This window comes from Eublepharis macularius, chromosome 4, assembly GCF_028583425.1.
Source record: "Eublepharis macularius isolate TG4126 chromosome 4, MPM_Emac_v1.0, whole genome shotgun sequence".
Taxonomy (NCBI): Eukaryota; Metazoa; Chordata; class Lepidosauria; order Squamata; family Eublepharidae; genus Eublepharis; species Eublepharis macularius.
This window is the reverse complement of record NC_072793.1, coordinates 185,736,755-185,759,885: the sequence shown is the minus strand read 5'-3', so window position 1 is coordinate 185,759,885 and position 23,131 is coordinate 185,736,755. Positions and strand designations below refer to the sequence as shown.

General features: G+C 44.5%; 1 pseudogene; it reads right to left on the bottom strand.

Moving 5' to 3' along the window:
* Window positions 1–21,042, bottom strand: part of LOC129326938 (zinc finger protein 208-like) — a 50,869-nt pseudogene extending 29,827 nt beyond the window's left edge.
* Window positions 21,043–23,131: the final 2,089 nt, after the last annotated feature.

Here is a 23,131-nt window from a genome sequence, read left to right as displayed (position 1 = left end):
AAGTTACACTCATTTAGCCTGTAGCCATCCCCTCCCCCCCTCACTTAATCAATTCCTTCTAAATTCCAAGCTGACCAAATTGGCAGGGCAGCCATTTGTAGCCCAGAGGGACAAAAGAAACAGAATACACCATGGAGACCTCTTGCCTCAAAATCACCCATTTTAGGTTTCTCTTCTCCTGCTGGGATGAATTTACAGGAGGGAGTGGTTGAGGGGCTTGTGGGGAGAAGGAGGTCACCTTATAAAAGAGGGACAGACATGCATGTTTCAATAGACACAAGAGAAGGTCTGAAGAGAAGAGGCCAGTCAGAGGGAGAAGAAAATCTGACAGGGAAAAATCTCTGAAATTTCTGCCTTTCTCCTTAACATGACAGAGGTTTTATTCCTCATGGGTAAAGGCTTTGATGTGAAGTAAGGTGTGAACTGTGACTTCAGCTTTTTTCACACTCCAGGCATTTATATGGTTTCAACCCTGTGTATATTCTTTGATAAGAAATTAGGGTATTTTTCTGCCCAAACCTTTTCTCACATTTTCATTCCTTTATGGGCATTAATGCTCCTCTGAATATCGGATTTTTCAGAAAATCGTTCCCCACTTGAGGAATCTCCCTCATTCCTATTGTCTTTTTCATATAGTTTGAGAAGTTGTGGAATTTCATGAGAATTATTACTCTGTAAAAGACTGGATTTATTCCTCCCCCTAAGTGGGTGCTTCCCCTCCTTCCTCAGAGCGTTATAAAATTCAGTGTTCTCTTTGACATTGGTTTCTAGCACATATTCAGCCGTTCATATGTTGATGTAACATGAACATTACTCAACACGCATATGAAGAAAACTCCAGTGTAACTCTATGTACATTCACTGCAACATGGGAACAGAGCTAACATGGACTGGCAGGTTCTGACTGATTCGTTCTTATTCTCCTTCTTTTTAGCGTAGTATTATCTGGTAGCAAAACTGTTTCTTTAAGTCAAGACTCTCACAGAGCTATATTCATATTGAGCTGATGCATGAAATCCAAATCCATCCTTCACCCTAGAGGAGGAGGGCTTCCCAGTTGACCAGGGGTTTACTCCAGAGTGATCTGATCACTGGTGATTGGTGGGAGGTTGAGAAACTGCCCCCACTGGACAACTTAGGAAAGCAAGCACTGGGTACATTTCCGGTGGTGTGTGATGACATCACTTCCTGAAGCAACACTGTCACACTAGCAGCAGGTGTACTCCCGCACTTCCCTGGGGCCAAGTTTGGCCCCAACCGGGCTGAACTTGCCCCGTGCAAAGCACGGGAGCATGTCCTAGCTTGGTGTGATGATGTCACTTCCTGGGAACGACTCCTAGGACGAGCAAAAGGTCCAGGAAAATATGGGCTGGGTCCCCCTTCCAGCTGGGAGGGTATACTGACCTGGCAACCCTAGTGGGATGGTTTGGACAGCACGGCTGAGGCAACGGAAAGAGAGCCTCATCACGGATCCTATATATTTACTTCATGGGTGACTAAAATCTCAAGGTTCACCAAGTGCTTTTCGAGTTTCAGCATTCTCTGGCCTCTCTACCCTCTTTTTGCCTCATGAAGGGGTGGGGTGGCAGGAGGGCACACCAGCCCTCTTGTCTTTCATAAAATCATTCTCTTCCAAATACAGAAAAGTGGGCAGTTTATTCATTGGACCTTTCCCCACCAAAACAGAAAGGTTCGTCCAAGGCAGACACCTGCAAACAGCACAGGTTCCCATGAGAAGAAATGAAACGGGAAAAGAATAAATTTAAATTATAAAAGACAGACCCACCTCGTCTTAGTGGAGCTCAAAAAAGGGGCCCAGTGCCAACCCCTATTTCCAGGTCCCATGGAAAGAAAACCAGAAGATGTCCAAAGGAAACACAGGTTTCATTTTAGGCGGCTGCTTCAACACCCCCATGCTTTGAAACTATATTCCGCTTTCCAAAAAGAGTCCCTGACCTTATATTCATATGGTCAAGATATAAATTCCTTTTATTAACATACTATAAATATTTATATAACTTCCTTTCTTCTGGGAAAGTCAGGACCCAAGGCTGGTAACAATGACCTATCCTATAACATAATTGTCTTAGCGGGTTTCGACGACTCACATTGATTCCACTGAGCAGGCACGGAAGTGCACCCCTAGTGGGGATATGGAGGCACTCTGTGCCAGAAGCCCCATTGGGCAGAGGAGCCTGGAGCTGTTGGCCCCATGCATCTCCCGCCTCCTGTGACCTGATCGGGGTGGCTGCCGGGCAGAGCAGCTTCAAACTGCCGGTCCCCTTGCGCCTCCCACCCGCCGCTCCGATTGGGATGGCTACCTGGTGGAGGAGCCTGGAGCCGTCCCCCTCATGCTCCTTGCCAGCAGCGCCCCAATCGCTGGCCTCCTCTCCCCTCCAAAGCCACAATCCTGGGGGGCGGGTAGAGTGGCATGGAAGCCTCCCTGGCCTCCTCTCCCCCCTCCCCAGCCATGATTCTGGGGGGAGGGGCGGTGGGGCACAGAGGTGGACAAGCCTGGCTTTCCTGCTCCCTCCCCCAAGCTGTGAGTGTGTGTGTGTGTGTGTTTGGGGGGGAGATTCTGGAGAGGCTGGGGCTGGGGGAGAGGAGGCGCCTCAGCAACTTATGATTGAGTCCGCCCTCTGAAAGGGCTATTTTTATCCAGGAGAACTAATCTCTGTGGCCTGGAGATAGGGTTGCCAGCCTCCAGGTAGTGGCTGGAGATCTCCTGGAATCACAACGGGTCTCCAAGCCACAGAGATCAGTTCACCTGGAGAAAATAGCTACTTTCGGGGGTGGACTCTATAGAATTATGCCATGCCGAGGTCCTTTCCCTCCCCAAACCCCACTTTCTCCAGGTTTCTCCAGGTTCCACCCCCCTAGGGGCATGCACTCCCCACAAAGCCACGATCATTAAGGGCGGCGGGGGGGGGGGCAGGCTTGCCTGCCTTGCCCCCGAAAAGCCTAGAGTGCCAGTCTCCAGGTGGTGGCTGGAGATCTCTCAGGATAGCAACATATCTCCAGGTGACAGAACTTAGTTCCCCTGGAGAAAATGGCTGCCTTGGAAGGTAGGCTCAACAGGCATTATATCCACCTGAGGTCCCTCCCCTCTCAAAGCCCACCCTCTCCAGGCTTCACTTCCCCCCATCTCCAGGAATGTCCCAATCTGGAGCTGGAAACCCTACAAGTCCCAATGGGGAGGTGATGGGGCCACGCAGGGGCAAAGGGGGGCATGGCAGCGGGCATACCTTGCTCACCTCCCCCCAAGTTACAATGGGGGCAAGGGCAGGAGGCCCGGAGGTGGGCATGCCCCCCTGCCCTCCTTCCCCTGTCCCAGATCCGGGTGCTGGGGAGGGGGCAATGGCCAGCAGGGCCCCCCTGCCCTTTCTAAAGCCCGTTGTATTTTTTGCTACAACGAGCTTTGTTTATAGTATCCCATAATTTCCATCAAAGATGACTGTAATTGGGTTGGCGCTCTGAACCATCTCAAACACTGTAAGGCTCTCTTTGCTGGACATCAGAGGGAAGGTCACCGGGGAATGAGTCTCTTCCCAGGCTGAGGGTACTTCAGGGACAGAGGAACGGACAGTGCTCTGGCCGGAGGAGAACAAGGGCTGGCAGCTCACACTGGGCCCAGAGAGTCACAGTTGGGAATACCAAAGGGTAGAGAGTATGCCTTCTCTTTTGCAGGAAGAAAAGCCTGGGCTGCCAGGAGGAGAGCATAAAATCCCTGCGCTTGAGGAAGAACCTGGCTTGGTCTTAAACCATTTTGTCATTCCTGAATTTCTTTACTCCTAACTCCATCTTGAGCCCCTCTTCCTGAATTTACAAGACAGAAGACCCAAATATTGAAACCAAGCTAATGGATAATTTTCTAAAAGCCTGCAATATCAAGAGTCAATATTTTATCATCCTTTAGGCTGTCTACATGGCAGGCTCATACTCAATTTCTTTTATCCTTGCTCTGTTGTTGCTCTTTGTGTTTCCCTTTTCTTGTCGAACCTCTTCTCATTTTGCATTCCCTCTGATTCATCTTTGGGATGGATCGTGTTTACCCAGGGAGAAAAAGGGAGGGGGTAGCTGTGATCTCTATCCCAATTCAGTTTGCAAGTGACAGGACTTACTCCCAGCAGTCTCTGAGGCAAAAACTGGGAGGTGCACAAAGCAGAGGTCAGCCATTAATGGCAGGAGCAGAAGGGGATTTCAGACCATTCTTGTTTATAGAAATGAAACGCATAACTCCCATATATCGCTGAATCCCGTTACAGACCTACCTGTCAATCCTTCATCTTCACCACACCCAGGGACAAACAGCTGTTCCTCTTCCTCCAGCCAGGATATAAGGCCAGGTATGCAAATTACAGGACCTTTTCCAGGAGGAAACAAAATCACAATTATGGCTCTTTTGTCTATGCACCCAGAGGAGTTAGCTGTGTTAGTCTGCAGTTGCAAAATAGTAAAGAGTCCAGTACCACCTTTAAGACATAGCATCTGAAGAAGAGACCTGTGATTCTCGAAAGCTTATGCTACAATAAAGTTGGTTAGTCTTAAAGGAGCTACTGGACTCTTTACAATTTTGTGTACGCATGAAAGCCACCTGACTCAGGCCTTCCACAAATAAGATAGTTGGACCAGAGCTCCTCCATCTGGCATTGGCAGTTAAGTGCCCAATGCCTGCCCACCTAGGAACAAAATGACAGAAGGGAATCCAGACGTGTTCTTACCTTGAGACTCCCCCAGCCATACACACTCTGGGAACCAGCCTTTAAAGCTCTCCTGGGTCCCTGGGACATCCAAAGAGAGGGCTAGAGGGACCGCACCTTCTATCAACCCAGACGCAATAAAATGCCATTCCAAGAGGCAGGAGCCTTCTTCCTATGGAAATGCCGCTGCTCCTTAATCAAGGCACCTTTTCTTGGCTCTCCACCCCCCCCCCCAATTCCCCAGCCATGATTAATGGACAGTGTTGGCCCATAACAGGACAACAAAAATGTCTCCCAGTATGAAGACTGGCCCAGAAAGAAATGGATCCTCACCCACAGAGGCCACGTTCCCAAAATTCTCCAGCATGACCTCCTTGTACAGGGCTCTCTGGGCTGGGCTCAGCAGGCTCCACTCCGCCTTGGAGAAATACATGGCCACCTCTTCAAAGGTCACCTGACCCTGGAAGAAGAAGAAAGTGGTTCTTTATATTGCTGGTCCCTGATGAAAAAAGACATGGATATTAAAACCATTCTTGTCCAGCAGCAACAGCCAGGGGGTTTCCCTTCCCAGTGCCCCCAAATGGTTAAGTGGTTGGGTGCCGAATCAGCACTCTGCTGTTCAAATCCCACTACTGCCAGGAGTAAGTGTCATAAGTGTGTGCAGGACAGCGGAGATGGAGGAGCAGGGAGTGTGTTTGCTTCAGAGGACATATGCTTGCTTTAAGATTGTGTGGCTCTGCTTTTGTGATCCTTCCTTCCTCCATTTCTTTGTTTCTTCCCTCCCTCCTTCCTTCCTTTCTCTTTCCTTCTTGCCATTTCTTTCCTTCTTTCCATTTCTTTCTTCCTTTCTTTCCTTCTTTTCATTTTTCTTCCTTTCTCTTTCCTTCTTTCCATTTTACTTTCCATCTCTTCTTTCCATCTTCTTTCCTTCCTTCCCTCCTTTTCTTCTTTCCTTATATTTCCATTCCTTCCTTCCTTCCTTCCTTCCTTCCTTCCTTCCTTCCATTTCTTTCTTTCTTTCTTTCTTTCTTTCTTTCTTTCTTTCTTTCTTTCTTTCTTTCTTTCTTTCTTTCTTTCTTTCTCGTTCCATGTCTTTCCACATCTTCCTTCCTCTTTACTTTCCATATCTTTTCATACCTTTCCAAATCTTTTTTCCCTTCCTTCCTTTCTCTTTACTTCTTTTCATATCTTTCCATTTCTTCCTTCCTTTCGTGTATTTCTTTCCATCTTTCCCTTCCTTTCTTCCTTCCTCTTTATTTCTTTCCATATCTTTCCATGCCTTCCCTTCCTTCCATTTCTTTCCATATCTTTCTTTCTTTCTCTTTCCATGTCTTTCCACGTCTTCCTTCCTCTTTACTTTCCATATCTTTTCATACCTTTCCAAATCTTTTTTCCCTTCCTTCCTTTCTCTTTACTTCTTTTCATATCTTTCCATTTCTTCCTTCCTTTCGTGTATTTCTTTCCATCTTTCCCTTCCTTTCTTCCTTCCTCTTTACTTCTTTCCATATCTTTCCATGCCTTCGCTTCCTTCCATATCTTTCCATGCCTTCTTTCCTTATCTTTCTTGCTTTCCTTTTTTATCCTTCCTTCTTTCCATATCTTTCTTTTTTTGTCTTTCTTTCCATGTATTTCCTATTTTCAGTAAAACATTGAGGTTGTCAAGTCCAACTAAAAAAATACCTGGGGTCTTCGGGGGTGGAGCCAGAATACTTTAGAGGTGGTGCCTTGCAAGGATGACATCACGTTTTGTGATGTCACTTCCAGGTCAAAGGTCAGGTGGTAGTCCTTCCCACGCTCCACCCCTTCTGATATCACTTCCAGCATATTGCGCCAAAACCCCACCCCTTCCTGTGACGTCATTTCCAGGACACTCCCCCAAACCCGCCTCTTCCTCTGAAGTCACTTCAATGCATCATGTCTTGTGGCTCTCAAACATCTCAGGTTTATTCTATGTGGCTCTTACATTAAGCAAGTGTGGCCACCCCTGCTCTAGATGAACTTTTCAACTTTGCATGAACTTTCTGTGTATTTTTTTCCATGTGTTAGGTAATTCAACAGGTATGCTTTCATCCTTTGGCAATTAATTAAAATAGTGGACTCTATTGAGATTAATGTTCCTCTATCAGAGATTCAACCAATGGTGATCGTTCAACTTAACTTTTCTTGACACTTGTTAGAAATTTGTAGTCTTGTTGTGCAGTTCTGACTATGACATAATTTTTTAACTAATTGGAAGGCTGTACTATGAAATTATAAATATTCAGTGAAGTGTCAAACCAATCATTATTTGTTTGTGCTATCATGTGAATAGACCTTAAATATTTGCATATGATTAGGTATATAACTGCAAACACAGATAGTATGGCAGAGCTCTGAAGGAGAAAATCTCTTGAGAAAATCTAGGTGAGAACCTATCTCTACCTATGTATTTCATAGAAACTTTAAGCATGTTAAACTTAAGATTTATTAAGAATTGTGTGATAAGAATTGTTAGTAAACTTATTTCTTATTGCCTTTCTGTGTTCTGTTTTTATAAGATTTATATTAATAGCCATTTATATTTTGATTACTTACTTCATTAAAAAACTAAGGTGTATTTTCAATAAAGTGAAATAAACTCTAGACAAGTGTCTATGTGTTTGATCAAGAGTTGAAAAGCAATGATTTTCGGTTTCGTTTTCCCAGCCATGTCGGATGCTCCTCTCAGCAGGTCTGGGAGGAAACGTCCGAGCAGCCTGACCAGGCGGTTGACCCGCGAGGGTTAACCCCCAGGACTCCCAGTGAGGGAGCGAGGGGTCCGGAGCGCTGCGGGAAGAGCCCCCTGAATGCAATGCAGGGGATAAATTGCCCGTTTGCTCCAATGGAGGCTGGCAGACTGGCGCAGTGCCTCGCGTGCTGCCTGGCCATGGAGAACGGCAATAAGCAGATTTAAGGTGAAAGCCTGTAAGTAAGCGAATCCCTTCTGATTCTTAAGCGTATGCAAAGGATTGGTGGGAGCTGAAGCTAAGAAGGCATGGATTTCTTCCCCCTTTACCAAGTTTCGGAACTCAGTTGGCGTCCCCCCCCCTAAGATGGCGAAGAAAAAGCAGAGCACAGCAATGAGTAAATCGGTGATGGTGATGCTACAGGGGAAGGGGGAAAATTTGGAGGAAATGGTGAGGCGAGCAGTCTTTGATGCTGTGCAGCCCTTTGTAGCGAAATTGAATGAAATGGGGCAAAAGGTTGATTCAGTGGAAAGTGAAGTGAAAACCATTAAAGAAACAGCGACCGGAGCAGAGCAGTCTGCACACGAGAATGCACTACTCATGAAAGCAACAAGTAAGGAAGTGAAGCTTTTGGAGAATCAATTAATAGGATTGCAAGTGGACTGTGCCCAAACGGTACTGCGTCTTCAGAATGTAAAAGAGGAGGAAAATGAAAATTTAAAAGATGTGGTGTCTGGACTTTTGGCGACATTCGCAAAGGCAACTAAAGAAGAGTTAAAAAGCGACATCTTGGAGGTCCGGCGGACATCTTCAAAGTATGTAATGAAGCGGCAGCTGCCTCGCGAGATTATTATTGACTTTTCATCTAGGAAGACTCGGGACACCATTTTATATAATTCGTATAATGTGGACTTGGATTATTTGGGCAACAAGGTGAAAATTTTGAAGGATGTTCCATTTTTGGCTCGTAAAAGAAGATTTAAGTATAAAGGACTTGCGGCTTTCTTGAGGAAATGTGATGTGAAATATAAATGGTTGTTTCCAGAAGGCGTTTTGTTTAGTTATAAGGATCAAACTTATAAGATTATATCGGAAGCCCATCTGACAGACTTTTTGTTCAACCATCAGGAGTTCCAGCAAGATGAACGTCCAAAGTCTGAAGGGGAAAGTGGGGGGGGAGGAGAGAGCGGGCACAGCTGCTCCAGCTGCGCAGAGAGAATTGAGACCGAGACGCAAGGGGGGGGGAGAAGATCTGATCCTGAATATGGCTTGTACTGTATAAGATCTACTAATCTGATCGCATGTTAGAAAGTTAACTTTTAAGAAAAATTGCAGCATGAAGGGAATACAAGAGATATAGTGTAGTGTTTATTGTTTGTATGTTGCTTTTCCCCTTTTCCCAGCCCCCCTTCCCTTCCCCCCCTTTTTCTTTCCCTTGTATTTTTGTAGTTTTTTGTAGTTTTCTATGTTAGATATTAAAAATAAAAAAAATTCAAAAAAAAAAGAGTTGCAAAGCAATATTGAACCCTATATAAATACATGTACTAATAAACAGCTGGATCAAAGAACTTATCTGTTTGACAAGTCTAAAGACTAACTGCTGTAAGCTTCCCAGGAAAGAGATACATCTTTCTCTTAGCTCAGAGGAGGGCAATTGTTTTGGCTCGGGGGCCAATTTGTGGGAGCAGAGGTTAGCAGAGGGTCGCACCTTTTAAAATGATTGCATTCATTAGTTAACTTTTGGTGCCAGGCGCCCGGTGACTGTCTTGGCGGGCCGCATGTGGCCCGCGGGCCGCAATTTGCCCACCCCTGTCTTAGCTAGTTAAAGCTTAGTTTTAAACACAGGCAAAAGCTCGTTACATACCAATGCCCAAAGTATGGGCAATAAGAAAGAAGAGCAAAATCAAAAAGAGTCCAGTAGCACCTTTAAGACTAACCAATTTTATTTTATTGTAGCATAAGCTTTCGAGAATCAAGTTCTCTTCATCAGATACCTGATCCGAACTGGTCAAATACAGAAGAGGAGGGGAGGGGAAAGAACAGGACATATATCACAAGAAGACAGAATGCAATTAGTGTGAAGGCAATCAAAACATTCCTTTGCTTGTAAATGTAAACATCTCCTTTTGGTGTGGAGTCAGTTTGCCGCAGTGAAGGTATACAATTCCTATGTAGTATAAGCCCTCGATAACCACAGCTCTCCCTGCCAGCTGTGGTTATCGAGGGCTTATACTACATAGGAATTGTATACCTTCACTGCAGCAAACTGACTCCACACCAAAAGGAGATGTTTACATTTACAAGCAAAGGAATGTTTTGATTGCCTTCACACTAATTGCATTCTGTCTTCTTGTGATATATGTCCTGTTCTTTCCCCTCCCCTCCTCTTCTGTATTTGACCAGTTCGGATCAGGCATCTGATGAAGAGAACTTGATTCTCGAAAGCTTATGCTACAATAAAATAAAATTGGTTAGTCTTAAAGGTGCTACTGGACTCTTTTTGATTTTGCTACTACAGACTAACACGGCTAACTCCTCTGGAAGAAAGAAGAGCTTGAGCTTCTATTGCAAACAGAGGGCTACGATATAGTAGGAATTACTGAGACTTGGTGGGATGATTCCCATGACTGGAATGTGCTAGTGGATGGGTGAGTTGTTCAAGAAAAAACGGAAGTGTAGAAGAGGAGGTGAAGTGGTGTTGCATGTGAGGAGAGGGCTTGATTGTCAAGAAGTTACGGAGAATGGGGTGGACAGCCCGGTGGAAAGTATATGGGTAGAAATAAGGGGAGGAAGGACAAAAGGTATTATTGTTGGGAGTCTGCTACAGACCACGTGACCAGCGAGAAGAAATGGATGTTGCCCTCTTTCAACTTCCCCGATGTGTGCTGGGAGACAGGCTCAGCAAAGCGTCATGAATCATGCAATTTCCTGACCTGCCTGGCCGATAACTTCCTTTTTCAAAAGGTGGAGGAAGCTACAAGGGGCTCGGCCATACTAGACTTGATATTAACCAACAGGGAAGAATTGGTAGATAAGATGAAGGTGGTGGGGACCTTAGGGGGAAGTGACCATGTCCTTCTTGAATTCCAGTTGCTGTGGGGAGCCAAGGAAGTTCATAGCCAGACTCATAGGTTAGATTTTCGTAGGGCCAACTTTGATGAACTCAGAGGCTTGATGAGAGTCATTCCATGGGGGAGTGTGCTGGAAGGGAAAGGAGCGAGTGAAGGGTGGGCCATTCTCAAACACGAGCTTTTGCAAGCTCAAGCCCTCACGATCCCAGCATGACGGAAACATGGTAAGGGCTCCAAGAAACCGATGTGGATGCACAGAGAGCTCCAGAATAAGCTAAGGGAGAGAAAGGAATTGTTCAGGAAACGGAGAAAAGGACAGACCTCTAAAGAGGAGTATATGAGGGTTACTAGGTACTGCAGATCAGACATCAGAGAGGCCAAAGCTCAGTACGAGCTGGGTCTGGCCAGGAGGGCTTGCTACAATAAGAAAAACTTCTACAGATATGTGAGAAGCAAACGCAAGGTAAAAGAGGCAATTGGACCGCTGTTGGGAGTAGATGGAGAAACTCTGATGCAGGGCAGAGAAAAAGCAGACAGGCTTAATGACTTTTTTGCCTCTGTTTTCTCCCTGAAGAACTCAGGCACATCTAGAGATAGTAGAAAATGTGGCAGGACACCTGAGTGGCTGATTGACATTGACAGAGAGGTTGTGGAGAGGCATCTGGCTGCACTGGATGAATACAAATCCCCTGGGCCGGATGGGGTGCACCCAAGAGTGCTGAAAGAACTTTCCAGAGAACTTGCAGAACCCCTGTCCATCATCTTCAAGGCCTCCTGGAGGACTGGGGATATGCCACAAGATTGGAGAAGAGCGAATGTTATCCCAATCTTTAAGAAAGGGAGGAAGGATGACCCGGGAAACTACAGGCCGGTCAGTCTGACTTCTGTTGCTAGGAAGATATTAGAACGGATTTTAAAGGGATCAATCTGTAAGCATCTGAAGGACCGCTCAGTGATCTGGGGAAGTCAGCATGGTTTTGTTCCTAACAGATCTTGACAGACCAACCTGGTTTCCTTATTTGATCGAGTGACCAGCTTACTGGATCGGGGGAACTCTGTTGACGTGATTTATCTGGATTTCAGTAAAGCTTTTGATAAGGTCCCCCATGACATTCTGATGGGCAAACTGGAAGACTGTGGAGTAGACTATAGGACAGTTTGGTAGATAGGGAACTGGTTGGAGGACCGCACTCAAAGAGTGGTGGTCAACGGCGTTTCATCAGATTGAAGGGAGGTGTCCAGTAGGGTGCCGCAGGGCTCGGTTTTGGGCCCAGTACTTTTCAATATTTTTATCAATGATCTGGATGAAGGAGTGGAAGGGCTGCTCATTAAATTTGCTGATGATACCGAATTGGGAGCGGTAGCAAACACCCAAGAAGATAGAATTAAAATTCAACAAGACCTGAATACTCTGGAGAAGTGGGCAGCTGTGAATAGGATGCAATTCAACAAAGACAAGTGCACAGTATTACATCTGGGCCACAAAAATGGGAAGCACAGATACTGGATGGGGGATACACTTCTGGGCAGTAGTATATGTGAAAGGGATCTTGGGGTAAGAGTGGACTGTAAACTAAATATGAGCAGTCAGTGTGATGCGGTGGCAAAAAAGGCTAATTCAATCCTGGGTTGTATCAAAGAGGCCATAGCATCGAATTCGCAGGAGGTCATATCCCCTCTCTATACTGCCTTGGTCAGGCCACACCTGGAGTATTGTGTGCAGTTCTGGAGGCCTCACTTCAAAAAAGGATGTGGACAAAATCGAGAGGGTGCAGAGGAGAGCAACAAGAATGATCAGGGGGGTTGACTTCCGGTTTGGGATTCATGGAGGTCTAACGCAGCTCAGAGAGCTGGGCTGTCCGTGCCACTGTTTGTGGAGGCTGGAGGGGCGCAAACAGCCCACAGCCCCCTGTTCTCAGGCGGAGAACAGGCAAGTATGCTCAAGAACCTGAGGGCGCGTTGATCTCGGGTGTGAGGGGGGTTCTACACAATGAACCCCCATCCACTCTTGAGGTCCCACCCGAAGAAAGGTTGCCAAAATCTTTGCAGCGGCTCTGGAGTCATTTTCTGGCATAAGACCTACATGCCCAAGCTTCAGCAAATAAAAAGGGGAATTTGAATTGACTGGACAAATGAAGCAGCGATTACAACCCAAGAGAAACGTCTAAGAAGGTAAAGATTGCTATCTCTCAATACAGGACAGATTATAAAAAGGAATAAAGTGATAAAGAGAATTTAAAAACTGCAAGAGACTTGTTACATAAAGGAAAAAATTCCGGCAAATTAAACTTTAAAAAGTGATATTGTAAAGAGAAGTTAGTGCAGAAAATTGATTATTGTTTACATACCTGCGGCTAGGAAGAGATAGCGGACTGTGAGGAAGTTTTAACATCGCGAGAACTGCTGTGAAAAGAAGAGGAACAGGAAGTGCATCAGAACCATAAAGAGACTGGTGAGAAGCGGCTTGTTAAAAACGGAAGTAGAAGATCGCCATTTTGAAACAGGGCAAAGCTGTGACTTCAAGGAAAACGGAAGTAGGCCATCTTTGATGAAGGTAAGGGTGATTGCCTCAACATAAAACCATAGAGAAAAGACGCCCGACATTTTGGACCGCGCGAACACTAATTTTTAAAAAATAAACTGAATCTGGACTTTTAAAAATAACAGAAAGTAACAAATCAGCGCCACGGAGTTGAGGAAAAGAGCGGACTCGTGGGAGCGAGGTAGAGCTAGCCCCACGATGTCGAAGAAGGAGTGGCAAACTGCGCTGGAAAACTTGGATTAAAAAGTTGCAGAAGGAAACAAAGAGCTTAAAGAAATGATGCAAGAGAATTTTAAAGACTTTAAAGAGGCACTTAAATCAGAGATGGCAGAACTCACAAAGAAAATGGATCAAGTACAGAACGACTTGCAAGCTACACAGCAGAGAGTTAATGTAGTAGAGCAGGGGTGGGCAATTGTTTTGGCTCGGGGGCCACTTTGTGGGAGCGGAGGTTAGCAGAGGGCCGCACCTTTTAAAATGATTGCATTCATTAGTTAACTTTGCATTTCCAAAAAGGTATAAATTGTATCATAAAAATCAATAAATATAAATTAAATAAAATAGTGGTAGTTTTATTCAATTTATTTATTGTGCTAATTTCATATCGCGCACGGGAAGGAAATCTCGGTTCAAGGTGGATTTTTCTGACTGTCTTGGCGGGCCACAAAAAACTCTGTAGCGGGCCGCATGTGGCCTGCAGGCCGCAATTTGCCCACCCCTGTAGTAGAGAATACAGTCTACACCTTAGCAGACGTGCAGAGAACGGAGATGCGAGGAGTGAGGGGAAGAATGGCCGTAGCTGAATGTAAACAAATGGAAAAGCAACTCAGATTTCGTGGGATCCCGGAGGTTGAGGAAAAATCAGCCCAAGAGCAGATTATAGAAATTTTGGCAGGCTACCTGGGGAAAGAAGAGGAGATTGCAGCTCTCCTGGACGTGGCATACAGAATTAACTCAAAATTTGCAGCTCAGAAGAAGTTACCAAGGGATATAATTGTGCAATTTACGACCAGAAATATAAGAGAGTCAATTGTGAGTAAACAGTTCCAGGAACCATTAGAAGTCGATGGGAAGGTGGTGAGAATCATGAAAGAATTGCCCAGAGCGGTGTTGTTGGAGCGGAAAAAATACAGAGAGCTGGTCCAGATGTTAAAGGATTTGAAAATCAGATACAGATGGGAAATACCAGAAGGACTGGCATTTGAATTCGGTGGAGTAAGGAGGAACATCAGGTCTGGCCATGAGATGGAAACCTTTATTAGGGATAATGAAAAGGTCTTACCAAAAAGTACAAGAATGTGATCACGGAGTGTAAAATTATATCTTGGAATGTAAATGGACTAAATTCACCTTGTAAACATAAGGCTATTTTCCACTGGCTTTTAAAACAAAAATGAAATATAGTGTGTCTGCAAGAGACACATATCAGAAAACAGGATTTAAAGTATTTGAAACTTGCAAAGCTTGGAAATGAATTTGCAGCTGCTTCCAAAAAGAAGAAGAGAGGAGTTGCATTGTATATAAAGGAGGAGCTACAGCCAAAATTAGTTTTAAGTGATGTAGAAACCAGATATCTAGCAGTGGAAATAATTTGGAACTCAAAGAAGACCTTGGTGATTGGAATTTATGCACCTAACGGTGCAAAAGAAAACTTTTTCAAGGATTTACAAAAACAATTAGATGAGCTGACCTATGATCAAATAATTTTGGCAGGCGACTTCAATGGAGTCACAAACTTGGAAGAAGATAAGAAATCTAAAATTGCACACAAAAAAAGGACTTTTGCCAAAGTCGTTTTTTGCGATCAAGGAACAGGAAAGTCTGGAAGATGTATGGAGGAGACAAAACCCTAAAAACAGACAATATACTTTTTACTCTGCAAGGCATTCTACATTATCAAGAATTGATATGATCTGGGCTTCCAAAGAACTGATGTTATGGACTAGAGATGTGGAGATAATGCCTAAGGTAGGCTCAGATCATAACCCAATCATGTGGAGATTTGGAAAAAAACATTAAAAGAAGAGGATGGAGAATAAATGAGGACTTGCTGCAGACAGAAGATAACATGGCATTGCTACGAAAGGAGACCAAGTTCTTTATACAATACAACATAAACAAGGATGTGTCAACTTACAAGGCATGGGATAACTATAAAGCTGTAATAAGAGGAATATTGATGGATCTGAATGCAAGAGATAGAAGGAGAAAAGAAGAAAAGAGAAAGCAAATAACGGAAAAAATTAAAGCCAAAGAGATGCAACTTAAGAAAAGACCAGGGAAGAAATGAATATATCAGGATATAAAAATACTGCAGGAGCAATGGACGGCAATGAATAATAAAGAATTGGAGTGGAACTTGAAAAAAATGAATCAAAAAATATTTGAAGGTGCAAATAAACCTGGCAAATATTTAGCTTAGCAATTAAAAAAGAAAAAAGAGAAGAAAACTATAATTAAGACTCGAGAAGAAGACAGAACATTATTGGACCAACCAGCTATTAGTAAAGCTTTTTATAAATTTTATGCAAAATTGTACCAGAAAAAAGATGTGAATAGAGATTCAATAGTGGAATATTTGGACAGAATGAAACTTCCAACGATGTCAGAGGAATGGAAAGAAAAATTAAACAGTGAAGTGACAGAAGAAGAAATAAAAGAGGCCATCCAAACAACGAAATTAGGGAAAGCACTGGGACTGGATGGATTAACGGCAAAGTTCTATAAAATGATGGCTAACGAATTGGCACCTTTTCTGAGAGAGGTAATGAACGAAGTTATGCAAGGCCAAAAGATTCCTGATTCATGGAACGAAGCTAATATATCACTGATTCCAAAAGACGGACAGGACATGACCAATGTTAAAAATTATCGGCCAATTTCGTTGCTGAATAATGATTATAAATATTTGCAAAAGTTTTGGCGGAAAGGATAAAGGGATGGTTGTTGGAATTTCTTGCAGAAGAACAGGCTGGATTTTTACCTAATAGACAAATTAAAGACAATTTAAGGACAGTAATAAACGCTATTGAATACTATGACAGGGAAGTTGGTTTCTTTTTCGTGGACGCAGAAGAAGCATTTGACAACCTGAACTGGGACTTTATGTTTGCCACTATGGAAAAGCTGCAAATGGGAGAAAAGTTCATACAAGCGGTTAAAGAAATTTACAGAGACCCAAGTGCAGCGATTGTAGTGAATGATGATTTGACCAAAAAACTGAAAATAAGTAAAGGTACAAGACAGGGCTGCCCTCTGTCTCCATTGTTGTTCATTTTGATTTTGGAAATATTGATGATTCAAATACGAGAGGACGATACAATTCGAGGCATAAAAATAAAGGAATTTTCCTACAACGTCAGAGCATTTGCGGATGATATAATGTTAATAGTAGACGATCCAATTGAGAACATGCCAAAGGTAATAGAGAAAATAAAGGAGTTTGGAGACTTGGCTGGATTTTATGTGAATAAAAAGAACTAATGGAGATAACGGACTGTGAGGTAACTAACAAAGTAAAATATCTTGGCATTGAACTGACTGCGAAAAATATAGATTTATTTAAAAACAATTATGAGAAATTGTGGATACAAACAGAGAGATATTTGATAAAATGGAACAAACTGAATCTATCATGGTTGGGAAGAATAGCAGCAGTAAAGATGAATGTTTTACCGCGCGTGATGTTCTTGTTGCAAACAATTCCAATTATTCGAGACTCTAAACAATTTGATAAATGGCAAAGGAAAATCTCAGACTTTGTGTGGGCAGGCAAGAAACCATGCGTGAAAATGAAAGTATTACAGGATGCGAAGGAAAGAGGTGGTTTGCAACTGCCCAATATAAGACTATACTATGAAGCAATATGTCTGGCATGGTTAAAAGATTGGATAACGTTAAAAAACCGTAAATTGCTGGCTTTGGAGGGATACAAAAAAATATTTGGATGGCATGCATATTTGTGCTATGATAAAGTAAAAGCGGACTCTATGTTTCTGCATCATTACATTCGAAGAAGCCTCTTCACAATCTGGAAGAAATATAAGGTTTACATGGAAGATGGAATTCCTTCATGGGTGGTTCCGTATGAAGTAATAGATCCGAGAACTGTCGACAATGAACAGCAACGTCTAACTTAGAAGGAGATAACACAAATACAACATTCAATATTAAGAATAAAAACAGAAGAAGAGCTGTCTCCTTGTTATGGATGGTTTCAATACAGGCAGATCAGAGATCTTTACAACTCGGACTGTTCGAAGGGAGGAATAAGAATGGAAAATTCAGAATTAGAAAAAGTGATGTTACAAGAAGGCAAGAAAAAAATTTCAAAGATTTATAAAGTACTTCTAAAATGGCATACGGAGGATGAAGTAGTAAAAGTCCAAATGGTGAAGTGGGCAATAAATTTTCATAAAGAAATAACAATGGAGGCGTGGGAGCACTTATGGAAAAACACACTGAAGATTTCAACTTGTACGAATATTAAAGAGAATGCATATAAAATGATTTATAGATGGTATTTAACACCAAAGAAAATCGCGTTAGGAAATACCAACATGTCAGACAAATGCTGGAAATGTAAAAAGCATGAAGGATCACTGTATCATATGTGGTGGACTTGTGAGGTAGCTAAGCAATACTGGGGAGATATAATTAAAGCAATTAATGAGATTTTACAAATCCAAATAAATAAGAACCCAGAATTGTTGCTACTGAATTTGGGAATGGAAGATGTTCCAATGCAGTACAGAACATTGTTATTTTATATGACTACAGCGGCAAGACTTTTGTATGCGCAGAAATGGGAAGTACAAGAAATACCAACTATAGAAGATTGGATTTACAAATTGCTGTACATGGCGGAGGTGGATAAATTGACAAGAAAAATTAAAGATCTTGATCCAGGACAGTACATTGCTGATTGGGGGAAATTGAAACAATACTTAGAAAAAAAATGGGATGTGAAAGGAGAACTGTGGCAGTTTGAGAACTATTAAAACGTGATGTTGTAAATGGAAGAGCGAAGTGACTTTACCATTAAGGGGGAAATTTAATTATTATAATCTAAGCTAGCAGTATGTTTAAGAAAATTTTATCCAGAATATATAGTTTAATCAAGGAAGAATAAAATGGATATATTAGTGGATTTAATATAGTATATATAGAGAAGAATTTGAATATGCTTAGAGTAAGAGATATTATGACATATGTGTTGTAGAAGAATATAAGTGAAATTAAGTTAAGTAATAAGAAGGGTTAAGGGTTGGAAAGCTGTTGGAAGTCGATAAGGAGGGAGGAGGTAAAGGGTGGGGGTTAGAGTTAACTAGATATGATGGGAATGTATGTATTAAATATGAAATATAAACTCACCAATAAAATTTTATAAAAAAAAAAATGATCAGGGGTCTGGAGACTGAGCCCTACGAGGAAAGGCTGAGGGCCTTGGGAATGTTTAGTTTGTAGAAGAGGAGGTTGAGGGGGGACATGATGGCTCTCTTTAAATATCTGAAAGGCTGTCATTTGGAGGAGGGCAAAGAGCTGTTCCAGTTGGCAGCAGAGGGTAGGACGCGAAGCAATGGGCTGTGAACATGCACAAAGGTACCGGCTGGATATTAGGAAAAACTTTTTCACGGTCAGAGTAGTTCAAAAGTGGAATCAGCTGCCTAGGGAGGTGGTGAGCTCCCCCTCACTGGCAGTTTTCAAGAAGAGGCTGGATGAATACTTGCCAGAGATGCTTTAGGCTGATCCTGCACTGGGCAGGGGGTTGGACTAGATGGTCTGTATGGCCCCTTCCAACTCTATGATTCTATGATTCTATGAAACGAAGCTGGTTTTGAAGAGTGTCCTCAACCGCCGTCTTCCAACTGTAAAGTACTCTGGAAGGAGTTTTTGTGAGGGCCTCTCACAAGAACATCAGCCCCCCACAAACCCCAAGGGCAAGAAACATTCCTCATGACTCAAAATCTAGCTTTTCCTGAAGGGCCGTTTGGAGTTACTCCTGACAAAAGTATTTTTATGGCCCCTGCTTGAGATTCTCTGAACATGCCATTCTAGGCGGGGGGACCATTTTCTGGCCTCCCAAGTGGGCAGCCTTGACATATTGCAGTGCTGGAACTGAGAGCCGGGAGCCCCCTCCCCTGAGCCTTGCAGCTGAGAAGGAAGCGTCCCTGCCTCCCCCCAAGCCCCTGTACCTGGGCTGCCTGCATGGCTGGTCTTTCCTCCTCACCACACGGGGGAGACAGCAGAAAAGCCATCAAGGACGTCTGTTTGCTGCTGCCTGGGAGGGCGAGAAAGAAAAAATGTTAGGAAACTTTTTGACACATACAAGTTCCTCTGTCTTTCAGCTTTTCCTTTGGGAACCCTCCTGCCTTCCTTCCCCACCTTACCCAGAGAGGCCACATTCCCAAAATTCTCCAGCATGACTTCCTTGTACAGAGCTCTCTGGGCAGGGCTCAGCAGGCTCCACTCTGCCTTGGAGAAATACACAGCCACCTCTTCGAAGAACACCCGACCCTGGAAGAAGAACATCCCGAAGAGCATTTCATCCCACAATCCAATCAGCTCTTGTGTATTAGGGTATCCCCCTCCCGGGAGCCCCTCCAGGGTTTATCTGCTGGGATCTGCCCCAAGGCCAAGAAACAGTCTGAAAATCTGACTCTCCCCAAAGGGTCCTTCAGAGTTCGTCCTGGTGAAAGTATTTTTTTCGTATTGGCCTGCTTGGGATTCTCTCATCCTAGGCAAGGGACCGTTTTCTGGCAGGACTTGAACCAAAGGCCGGGAGCCCCATCCCCTGAGCCTTGCAGCCGAGAAGGAAACCTTCCCCCCCCTCCAAGCCCCCGCACCTGGGCTGCCGGCATGGCTGGTCTTTCCTCCACACCACACGGGGGAGACGGCAGAAAAGCCATCAAGGGCGTCTTTTTCTTTCTGCCTGGGAGGGAGAGAAAGAAAAATGCTGGGAGACTCTTTTTGATACATACAAGTTTCTCTCTCTTTCAGCTTTTCCTTTGGGACCCCTCCTGCCTTCCCTCCCCACCACTGAAATAAAAACCAGCCAAGCCCCCATCTCTTCCCTCCTTCTCTAGCCAATGCTTCTTCCTCAATGTGCCTCAGTGGAACCTGAGAGCGCTTTCTTCATCTAACTGCCAAAGGTGCAGGGTTCGGATTCTGCACTCAAGCCTTTGTAGGGAGCTCAGGGCTCTGCACCGGGGGGACCAAGGGGCACTCCCTGATGCAGGAAGAGAAACCTGGGAGGAGGCACAGTCTAGCCTTGAATATTGTTCCAATGGTCTTTCAGGTTATATCTTCACAACAAAAAAGGCCGGAGGCTTATTTTTAAAATGATTTTTTAAAAGTATCAGATCAAAGCTGAGAATTCAGAGAAGTCAATGCAAATACTATTATTCATTTATAGATATGTAAAACCCCGTCCCCCCACCCCATAAGAGGTACTGGATTGGGTCTCTTTTAAGTCCTTTTTTGCGGGGACTCAAGAGCCACAGTCCCTGTCTGCCACTCAATGCCCCCCCCCTTTCCCACTTCCCCGGCCCTTCCTGCAACTCCCCTCCTGCAGCTGCCCCATCCTTCTCCCCCCAAAATCTCCCCCTCAGGCCCATTACTGCCCCCTCCTGTATCCACTCCCCCACCCCCCTGTTTCTTTCCCCCTTTCTCTATCTAAACATGCTTTGGTGCAATCTGAAGCCTCTGGAGCCCCCTCCAACCTCCAAGGGTGCTGGGTTCGGATCCTTCCCCAAACCCACTGCTGGGAACTCTGGGGTCTCTGCAGAAAGCGGCCGAGGGGCAGGAGGGGCGGTGGGAGGAATCTGGCGAAGGGAGGAAGGATAGGAATTGGGCGGGGATTGCTCTCTCTCACCCCCTGCTGTGCCCCCTCCTTCCTCTCCGCTTTGGTTCTTGCAAAGCAGCCCCCACCCCACATTCCCCCCTTCCCCCCTCCAAAGCCCCTTTCGGCTCACCAGATTCCCTCCCAGGCAGGCAAGCGGAGATACAAAAAAGCGGCTCCTGCGAGGGAGGGAGACAGGAAGTGGCTTTCCCAGGTCTCCCCGCCCTCTCTCCCAATTTGCCTCTCTAGGACTGTGGGTCTCTCTCTCTCTCTTTAACCCTTAGGGAGCACTTCCCCAGTCCAGGAGACCAGGAGGGAAAAGGCGAGCGGAGCATGCGAGGAAAGGGCAGGTTAAATTAAGCAACTACAATGTCCCACAGCAAGGGGTCTGGCCACACTGTGCCCGTCTCAATGGGATGGTGTAAAACTAGACACATAAAGTGGTAGGGAAAGGGGGATTTGCCTCCCTGTCAGCAGATTTTGTTTCCCCCGTTCAGAGTCCTGATTTCTGGCTGAGGGAAGTTCGAGACCAGCAAGACTCTCTAGGGCAAAAGGGTCGGATTTTTGGAGCCTCTCCGGTGCTTCAGGATCGCTTTGATAAAAAGGGGAGCTCAGCTTGCTTTTTCTTTTCTCTCATCTGATCTTCAGCTTCACCTGGCACCAAAGGGAAACATCGCTTGGAAAAGAAGGAATCCTTCAGAGCAAATTGAACAGCAAATGTTGCAAAACCACACATTGCCTGATGAGAGGTGCCTGTCTATTATCTATTATGATGTGAGCCTAACGGGCTGCATAGAACGGACTGCACAGAAGTATAGTCTGCTGTCTTTTATCCTTTTATCAAAGCATCTGTTTGAGACATTTCTTACAGCTCCTGTCCCCATCCCATTTCTTTTCATGCCAGTTTGGTGTGGTGGTTAAGAACGGCAGGACTCTAATCTGGAGAGCAGGGTTTGATTCCCCACTCCTCCACTTGAAGACAGCTGGATGACTTGGGTCAGTCACAGCTCTTTGGAGCTCTCTCAGCCCCACCCACCTCACAGGATGTTTGTTGTTGTGGAGATAATAACATACTGTATAAACTGCTCTGAGTGGGTGTTAAGTCGTCCTGAAGGGTGGTATCTACATCAAATGTTGTTGTTGTTGTTATTATTCAAATTATCTGAAGCACAATCAACAATAAACAGAGGTCACATGTTGTTACTGATAGGCCTTGCTAAGCTGATACAAGTTTCCACCTGCGACCTTAGTATCAACTAGATATTAACGTAATATGTACGCTGTTCCAAGTTGCGCCATCTTTTGCAGTTCTGTAGGTGTTATGTCAGAAAGCTGCAGTTTTTCCATATGAACTGCAAAGTTTTTCAAGATGGTTCCAAGGGCCCCGATGACAAAGGGGACTACTGTTGCATTCTTCTTCCATAGTCAGATGGTTTCTATTGCCAGATCTCTATATTTAATCATTTTTTCTTGTTCTCTTTCTTCGACTCTGGCGTCTCCAGGATGTCAATTATCCAGACTTTTCAATTTCCCACAACTGTTATGTCTGGTGTATTATGTTCAAGGTGCCGATCAGTTTGAATTCTGAAATGCCACAAGATCAGGACAACATAGAGGCATTCCATGCCTCTCAAAAATGTCCCCCACTATGAAGACTGGCTCAGAAAGAAATGGATCCTCACCCACGGAAGCCACGTTCCCAAAATTCTCCAGCATGACTTCCAGCTCTCTGGGCTGGGCTCAGCAGGCTCCACTCCGCCTTGGAGAAATACACGGCCACCTCTTCAAAGGTCACTTGACCCTGGAAGAAGAAGAAGAAGAAGAAGAAATTGTTTCTTTATATTGCTGGTCTCTGAGGAAAAAAGACATGGATATTAAAACCATTCTTGTCCAGCAGCAACAGCCAGGGGGTTTCCCTTCCCAGTGCCCCCAAATGGTTAAGTGACTGGGTTCAGAAGCAGCACTCTGCTGTTCAAATCCCACTACTGCCAGAAGCTCAGCAGCTGGCCCTACTGGACTCCTCTTCCGCCCGATCCAGATACGCAGAGGGTGTGCCAGCTCTGAGAAGAAGGCCCTTCCTGAGAGGGGAACATTCGAACCCACAAAAGGACGCTGATATTTGGCTGACTGGAAAGCTGAGTGGAAATTAATGGAAGAGACATGAATGGTTTTTAACACCCTCCCCACTTCGATTGGCAAATGGTGAGCAGGACCAGTCAGCCACTTAAAAAAAACCATCTGGGACACGCATTAGACATTTCAGAGCGTTTGAT